The sequence below is a fragment of the Agelaius tricolor genome, unplaced genomic scaffold (genome assembly GCF_023055355.1).
Source record: "Agelaius tricolor isolate 1412-34295 unplaced genomic scaffold, bAgeTri1.0.p SCAF_106, whole genome shotgun sequence".
NCBI classification, from domain to species: Eukaryota; Metazoa; Chordata; class Aves; order Passeriformes; family Icteridae; genus Agelaius; species Agelaius tricolor.
This window is the reverse complement of record NW_027269366.1, coordinates 46,194-54,831: the sequence shown is the minus strand read 5'-3', so window position 1 is coordinate 54,831 and position 8,638 is coordinate 46,194. Positions and strand designations below refer to the sequence as shown.

Genomic DNA, 8,638 nt, shown 5'->3' with positions numbered 1-8,638 from the left:
AACTGGAGAAGAGCCCAAGAGACATTTTTCATCCTGAGATACAAAAGGTAGGAAGTGACTTTTTTTGGTTTGGTTCTTTTTCTTTATGATTTCCTGGAAATAGAAGTAATTAAGTATAGATCCTACTGGTTTGTTTCTTCCAGTAGCTAATAAGAATAATAATCTAATACTACTTAAACTGTCTCTTTATCCATTGAACTGGCCATTTTAAATCCAAACTTCTAAACACCAATAAAACCATCATCCTTGTAGAATCTTTAATAGGAGGGGGCTAAAGATGCTGTTTTTGTTGACAGGATTTATTGGTTCTTGAAGGGCAAGAGGTGAGTACAAGCCTAACTACTTCTTGCTCACAGACCCGTCCGGTGAATACGGCTTTGTATTTGGATGGGCTTTTGATGACTTCTAAATCAATTGCTCGTTACAGTAAAAAGAAGTCATGTTTTTTTGAACCTGACAGCAAAAATAACTTGAAGCACCAACTTAATAATAATTGATCACCCGTCTAAGTTAATGATTTTATGCTATACTATCAAAGTTTAAAGGTAAATTATTGTGTAGTAGGAGATGGTATAAAATGTATGTTCTAATGTGTAGGATGTATGCAAAGATTAGAGGAAACAAATTTTTATGTCTTCTGTTTGACTGTTCACCAAATAATATTTGGTTTTATTTTCCAGGGATCGGTGAATTTTAAATTTGGAGTCCTCTATGCTAAGGATGGTCAGCTTACAGGTGATGAAATGTTCAGTCATGGTGAGGTTTTCACCTTCTCCTTAATTGTTTTGCTCATCTGAAAAAAAAAAAAAAAAGGCAAGTTAAAAAAAAAAAAGTTATGTTTATTATTTGTTACCCCGTTCTGTCCGTTTCCTCAGTATTTGCTGGAGCTCTGCTTACCCAAGCTTTGGGTAAAACAAGCTTTGGGTTCCTTCTGTCCCACTGGGTGTTGCCCAGTTTGGTTGCATCTGGTGAAATTCACCCTGAGCCCTTACAGAACCAGCTCAAACCAGGTGAGAGCCATTCGCAGCTCTCTCAGGACACCCGGAGGAGGATGGGTGACGTTTCTGAGCATCTGGCAAGTGCACTTCTATCAAAACTCGGCCTGTGCAATTTCTGGGGAAAACCCTTCTGTATCCTGAAGGGTTCCTCAAAGTCTGTTGAGGATCCAGTTAGCAGTTGCTCACCTGGATGGTTCCAGCTCCTCAAGCTAACACTTGTACTCTTGCCCTGTAGTTTAGATCTATTGTAGTTTTGTTATTTTGCAAGATTTTACGTCTTTGGACAGTAACGTGCATTTCACTCTTTGGAACCTCTCGGATCGTGCTTTGGTGCAGCACCACCTGATGGGACACTTGGCTGCTGTGCTGAAGGGCTTGGTTACTAGAATTGTAAATCCCGGAGAGTTTGTAAGTCCTCTGTCCCCAGGGAGGTGTCACGCTTTGTTCACCGTTGCTCTGTTTGTCGGGTGCTGCTTCTCGTCGGAGGTATTAACTTCAAACTGCCCTGTTCTTTTTTGAACTTTTTTTCCTGGTTCTCTCCGTAGGGCAGGGAAGGACTCTCGTATCCCGGTCGTCAGACTCAGCGCTGCCCGAGAAGATACAGAGACTGTAAAAATCATAAGAAGCAACTAGGACTGCAGAGGAAACAAACTGGAGAGAACAAAAGGTGACATTGTTCTCCTTAGCCTGGATTAGAAACATCCACTGCGCTTTGATGCCGGTGGCTGCCAGGGGCTCGTTAGGTCTCTTGAGGCAGGTGTAGGTGTTCACTTGTAGGTTCTATTTTTTGGCAAAGGACCACGAGAGAAGTTTATTTATAGATCCAAATAAACATTCATCTTATCTGAACATAACCTGTCATCCCCTTTCTGACATTAAGGACTCCTGTATAAATACTTGGGGGGGTTTTCTTTGTCATTTCTGAATGGTTCCATTTTGCCGGCTACTTGAACAAATCTGAGGGGGTTTAATTGCATACTGCTTCCTTGAAATTCTGTTGGTCTCTGCTTGGAACCCTTCTTGTACTGCGTAATGAAAGACTTCTGATGGTGTTTTCTTGCCTGTTTGTGGTTAAGGTCGTGCTCTGATGCATTTACAGAAGCCATGGCAGGAGAGAGTCAGCTGCTGGAGAAGAGGAGACAGTACTATCCCTGTGCAGCACGGAACTGTGCCACTGCTGTGTCATCAGCTGTGTCTGCACTGAAAGTAGCCACCTTCACTTGTAGGTAGCTCCTTGGTGCTTTAGGACACGCTGAGGGATTTATTCCTTTTGGGATCCACGATGAGAATTCCCAAGAGAGGTAGTAGTAATAAGGTCTGAGATTGGAAAAAAGCCTGTGTCCTTGGAATGTTGTTGTTGTCGTCCAAAGTTAATTTTTCCTTCTTTCTTAGCCAGTAGTCAGCTTTTTGCTTTATTTTTTGTGGTATCAGTATTTGATTCTTTAAAAAATTGCTTCAAAAGAACTGCAGTGGCTGGCCACCAGGACCTTGTTCAGATTTGCCTATTTGCTTGTAGCTAAAACCTTTCCATATTGTTTATCATTCTATTGAAGAAACTGCTGCCCAGTCAACTAAGAACTGAACATCTATCTGTCTAGGACATGGGGAGAGGATTTAGGTCATGTCTTTGTTTCCAGAAAAAAGTTCCAGTGTAGTTTCTAACTAGAGGAAAAGGGGGGGGGGGGGGTGAAGACTCGGGGCTCTGATGCCCCTGGGGGCACCCCGAGGTGCCCAGGAGAGGGAGCCCCACTGCGGTGCAGGAGCAGGTATGTTATCACGTACTAGAGAGCAAATTATAAATAGAAATATGAAAATTATAAGTATAAAAATATTTTTTAGATCGTTAAAGAAAGCGGTTTTTTTTACTTGTCAATAGGCAGGGTTTTGATGATAAAAATGATAAATACAAAGAATATGAAGGTAGAAATCTAAGTCTAGAAAGATATCATAAATACATACAGAGAAAGTTTAAAACTAGAAGAAAAAATCAGTTGCAGCAGTAGATACGATACATAATATAGATAATACTTTAAATACATGTCTAGAATTTTATAGATATTATAGATAATTATTAATAGATTGCATCAAAAGAAACGATAAATATAAATGTGAGTATAACTATACAAAGTATAAAAATATTTCGATACCGTTTAAAAGAAGGTGTTTTCGTGTATTTATTTGGTTAGAGATGGGGTTTTTGTTTGGATTAATAGAAGTATTCTAGAAATATAAATCTAACTGTAGAGAGATCCAATCGATAGAGGAGGATATTTCTAAAACCACAACCGAACGCCGCCGCCTTCGGGGGAATCGCACGAGCTCGGCCGAAGCAAGGCGAGAGCGGCCGACCCTGACGGCCTCGAGCGAACCGAGGCGAGGCTTCCGAGGCTGCCTGAAGCGAAGCGAGCCGAGCTCAGGCGAAGCGAGCCTGCTGCTCTCGTGCGCGCTGCTTAGCGCCAGTGCGCTCCCAGCCTAATGAGCTCCTGCCCGAGCCCGCGCTCCCGGTCGTGTCCGCGCCGTGGCCGGGCCGCCCGCGGGACGCGGCAGCGGGAGAGCCCCGAGCCGGGCGAGCTGAACGGGAGGCGGCGGCGCTTGCCCGCCCGCCGTCGGGGAGCCGAGGCGAGGCGAGCGGAGCCGAGGCGCGCCGAAGGCACAGAGCGGCTGGGAGTTGGGCCGAAGCGAGGCGAGCTCGGCCGAAGAGGCGAATGCAGGCGCCAAGAGCCGAGTTGAGGCGCCAAGAGCCGACTGGAGCCGAGCGTCTCCGGAGCGAGCCGAGCTCCGCCGAGCGCCGCAGCATCCCGGGCAGGGCGAGGCGCCGGGCCGGGCTCGGGGTGCAGCCGGGGCTCTGGGAGGCTTCCCCGCCTGTCCCTCTCTCTAGCCCTCCTTCCTTCTCCCCGTCTTCGCCTTCTCTCGCTCCCTTTCCCCCATTCCCTCTCCCCCCGCAAAGCCGGCTCCTTCCTGTCCTGTCCCTAGCCCGCTACTCCCTTCTGTTCCCCCTCTCTCCTTCCTGTGCCCAGCCTCCGTGTACCCTCGTCCCGGGCTTTCCCTTCCCGTGCCGCTTTCCTGCACAGCCCGAGCTCCCTCGCCGCCCTTTGTCGTGCCCTGCTCTCGCTCCTCTCTTCCCGTGCCCCCTTTCCTTCTTTGCCCCGCAGCCGCGGGGCTCGGGCTGCCGGAGAATAAAGCCCCGAGGGCCGGAGCCCGGCGCCCCTGGGCCCTTGCGGGAGTCCCCGTGCGGGGCCGGAGGCTCTCGGCGGATCCCCCCGTGCCGCTCAAGCAGCGCGGCCGACAGCGCCGGAGCTGCGGCTTTGCCGGCATCGCGCTGAGAGCGGCCCCCGCTCCGTGCCGGGCCGTCCCCGCCGTCTGTGCCGCTCCCTCTCTCGCTGCCCCTGGCCCGGGACAGCGAGGCTGGGCAGGAACCTCAAGCCTTCTGGGGGCTGCCCCCCCTTTCTTGTTGCAGCAGAATCCCTTGCTGGGGCTATGCACGTGTGGGAAGGGCTTGGGGGAAGCGCTGCGCTGCTGTCCGGGGCAGTCGGATTCGTTCGGAGCCTTCTTTGGGGGTCAGGGAAAGGCGGGGTGAAGACTCGGGGCTCTGATGCCGTTGGGGGCAGCCCAAGGTGCCCAGGAGAGGGAGCCCCACGGCGGTGCAGGAGCAGGTGGGGGGCGGGCGAGGGGCGGGGGTCACGCTGGGTGCCGTCCCCCAGAGGGACCCAAAGCTGCCACCAAATGCACAGGGAGGGGTGAGTGGGTGTAGGATGCTAAAACCTGGCAAGGCATTCGGTTTTCTAGGTATTGCTAAAGAATAGGAATTGGTCTCTAAACTCAGCTGGGGAGAAACCCTCTCTATGCACTCATTTGTTTACAGGAATGTAGAAGGTTCCGACTGGAGATGCGTAGTAGTTCTGAAGATATTGCCGTGAGGTTTTGATCTAGGAACGGACCGAGCTGTGCCCTGGAACCCTCAGAACAGCTGCAGGGGCTGAAGGCGATAGAAAGGGCTCTCTGGCACCTTTTGCCTCCGTTCTCTGCCAGCGCCCAAAGCGTGTCGCAGTCCCGGAAGAGGCGCTTGTCATCCCGAGAGCCAAAAGGAAGACGTGTCAAATCCCAGCTCTGCCTTGTGTTTCGTGTGGGTTTTTTACTTCGTATTGATGTCATTCCAGAGAGCAAGGAAAGAAGAAATGGGACCGGCTCCCACTATTACTGTGTGAAGGCTTTCTTGAAAGGCTGCTGTATTTCTATTGTCTTTTTCCACTCCAAGCTTGACTTTTGCCCTCGTTTTTCGAGCTCTGCTGCATTGGGTGTCCCAAGGAGGGCGGGGTTCCTCAGCAGGGCTCTTAGGAGGCGGCGCTGATTCTGCTTTTTCTGAAGGCGTCTCAAAGCGTGCTACCAGCATGACAGTTTTGTGCACTGGAAAGCTTTCCCTCAGTGCCATCAGCGCACGTCCGTGTCTGAATTGTGGAAGCAGACGGACTAAGAACAGCCAGCACCCGGAGCAGATTTCTGTTGGCTCTGTGTCTGTGAGAAGCGGGCTGTGTGCTGGACGGGGAGAGGCGCTGTTGGAGAGTGGCATCAGCGCCAGGTGTGAGCTGTGAGGATGATGGGGGGCTCGGAGCAGCCCCAGGTGTGAGCTGTGAGGATGATGAGGGGCCGGCTCCTGCCGGGCGGGGGGGGGGGGTGCGAGGCTGTTTTAGGGGGAGGCTTCGCTTCAGCTGCCTTTTGCATGGAGCTGCTGAGTAGAGGGGTTCATGGGGAGCTCCCGGGGCTGTCTCATGGAAGGACTGCGAGAGCTTCTCGCAGCGTCTGGGCGAACACCTGGATACGCGCTTGGATCCGCGGAGCATCGCTTCAAGGAGGTGCCGAGGGACGAATCTTTGTGCCGGGAAGCAGCAGCCGAACGGGTGAGCGCGTGTGGATTTGGAGCGGGGACTTTGGTCCTTTCCCTTTTCAATTGGATCTTGGCAGTCCCCCCTCCCCGGTTCCCCAGGAACAAAAAGGGAGCTTGTGAAGACAAAAGAAATGAAGGAGAGGCAAGCAGCTACTCTCCTAATATTGTCTGTGTTGGAACTGGGGGGGATCCGCTTTCGCTTGCGGTTCCAAGGATGTCGGTTGAAGGAAAAGCTGCCTTTTCCCGGCTGTTAGGGGTATCCCAGGGGTGACAGGGAATCCCTGCGTTCCATTTGAACGGGAATGGGCAAAGTATTGTTGTCATCGGATGGCTTTGATTTGAAGGTAGCCAGCCCATTTTCATCATCCTAAGGTTTAAATGGAGGGGACAGCGCTGGTGTCCCTCCTTTGCAAGGGTTTGAATGGAGGTCAAAATCCCCCTTTGCACATGGCTTGAAGGATTTCATTGGAGGAAAGCCCCTTCTTTTCTGCTCTCCTAGGGGATGAACTTGAAGGGGAGAAGCCATTTCTTTGCCCTTGTTGAAGCGAGGTGAGCGCCGCCCGCGGCGTCAGTTTCGGGGTTGAGTTGCGGGAAGCCGCAGCTCTGGCGGCGTTTGCAGGGCTGCAGTCGGGCTGTGCCGCTGCATTTGAGGGCGCTTCTTGTGGCCGCGGCCCGGGCCGGAGCGTTGCCGCTCGGGAGCGCTGCCGGCCCGGGCCGGGCGGGTGCCGAGGCGCACGGGGAATTTGGCGCGGCAGCGGCGGAGCCGCTTTGCCGGTGCGAGCCGCCGTGCGGAGCCGAGGGCAGCTGGCGCCGGGCCGGCCAAGGGCGGCAGAGGCGGCGCGGGCGCTGCTGCGCCGGCCCGGCCGGTGCCGGCCGCTCTGTCCGCTCCGGGCGCGGGGCTCGGGCGCCGCCGGGGCCCCCCGGGCAGGGGGAGCGGGCGGGGGCGGGGGGGTCTCCGGGGCGGCGCCGCCCCTGCGCGCCGGAGCAGCCGCCGGAGGAGCCGCTTTGCCGCCGGGAGCCGCGCTCCGTCCGGGGCCGGCAGCGCGGGGTTGGGCTGCCGCAAGTTCTTGGGTGTCGTGGTTCGGAGGTGGCTTTGTAGGGATCGATCGCACGGGTTTGTTCTGGTCGCAGTGGGTGTGCGCTAAGGGCTATGGCGTTCTTCCTGACCGGTACGGTTCTCGGTTCTTCGGGTGGTGACGATAAAGGTTTGGTTTGAATCGAGTTCTGTAGTCGGATATTTTTTTTTGCCGGGCTATTCTGCTTTTAAAGGCGTGCAATGGTTTCTACGGGTCGTTGCGTGAAGCAGCGGCTCGGATTTTAACTCTGTCGCCGTGGCTTTTATTAGCGTGGGCGTGTAGCGTTTGTTTCGGTGGGTTCGAGGTGGCGTCGTGTCGTTAATAGCAGCGGGGTTTTTAAAATCTCTCTAATTGCGTTTGTGTTTCTCGTCTTCCAGGGCTTTTATTTCTTTGGTTTGCTTGATTGTAGTGTACGTTTGATTGTGACGGATCCTTTGGGAGATCTTGTCAATGGTTACGTTTCTCTTTCGGCTTTGTGTTTATTTCTGGGTGGTATTTTTATTTTGATCGAATGAGGCTCTATGCGTTTATTCTTCAGTTGGGAATAATTTTTTTGAGGTAAATTAAAGTTGCTTTGGTTTGGGGGACTTTTGTTTTACAAATGTATTTTCTTTTGGTTTTTTTTTTTTTTTTCTTTTTTTCTTTTTTTTCTTTTCGTTTCTTGTTGTCCTTTGACGTATTTGGTGGTTATTGATCAGTTTTATTTTTGGGAACGTGGGTATTTATATGGTGGGTCTTTTTAAGTAGGGTTTTTTTTTTTGGGTAGTTATTTTCTTATTTTTTAGTGGTTGAGATTTTTTGTTTTTTTTCTATTTCGTTCATTAGTTCGCTTTCTAAAGCTCTTTTGACAGAGTATTGCTTATTCTTTGAGTTAGTGTAGATGTAGAACTTCGGTTAGTTTTTAAAATAACGTTCAGGGTCAGTGGCACTGATTGGAGTTGAGCGAGTTGGTTTGGGTTTTTTTAGAGGTTTTTGTGATTTGCTGCGTGTGTTTCTCCAGGGTTTTCTTTTCGTTTGGTTCCATTTTTCTGATGTGATGAGAACTGTTAGTGAAAAGAGTGTTGTGTGTTTTTTTCGCTGGCAGTCGTTTGGCTGGTGGAGGTATCTTGATGGTTTTGGAAGACATTGGTGGGAATTCGATGCTGTTTGTTTTGTCATTGCATTTAGGAATTGGATTTTCAATGTAAAATTCTAAGGATAGCTATCTTTAAACAAAACGAGTAGATGTGTAGAAATGGGAATCAACTTTTATTTTGATCTATTCGATCTCTATTTAAAATTTAACAGGTAACTTAAGTCATGATCTATTCCAATAAGATATTGTATTTTTCAAAGAGCATTGTGTATGTTGATAGATATATCAATAGAGATGCTAAATATAAACACAGCTCCAAGGAAATTTTAAATCTAGAAATGTGTTGCGAATCTATGCAGATATATATATATATCAAATGACTAAAGGATTGTAAATGTAAAGTGACATAAATCCATACAACACGTAATACAAGCGATACCGTATATATCTTATGATGGTATATTATAGGAAACAGCTATAAATCTAGTACATCGCTATGATATAATGTGTAAAACATTATAGATATGGTAACTGTAAATACAACAACATTATTAAAAGTAGTTTAAAAGAAAGGATGGTTTTGTTTTTTACTTGGCAAAAGCAGGGG

General features: G+C 49.9%; 1 long non-coding RNA gene across 2 annotated transcripts; it reads left to right on the top strand.

Moving 5' to 3' along the window:
- The first annotated feature begins 329 nt into the window (after nucleotides 1-329).
- LOC139586168 (uncharacterized) lies at nucleotides 330-3,157 on the top strand. Of its 2 annotated transcripts, none has more exons than XR_011677484.1 (2): nucleotides 330-1,665; nucleotides 2,098-3,157. It is a non-coding gene; the product is annotated as an uncharacterized lncRNA (long non-coding RNA). The 2 variants fall into 2 exon arrangements; XR_011677483.1 differs by having other exon boundaries at nucleotides 2,075-3,157.
- Nucleotides 3,158-8,638: the final 5,481 nt, after the last annotated feature.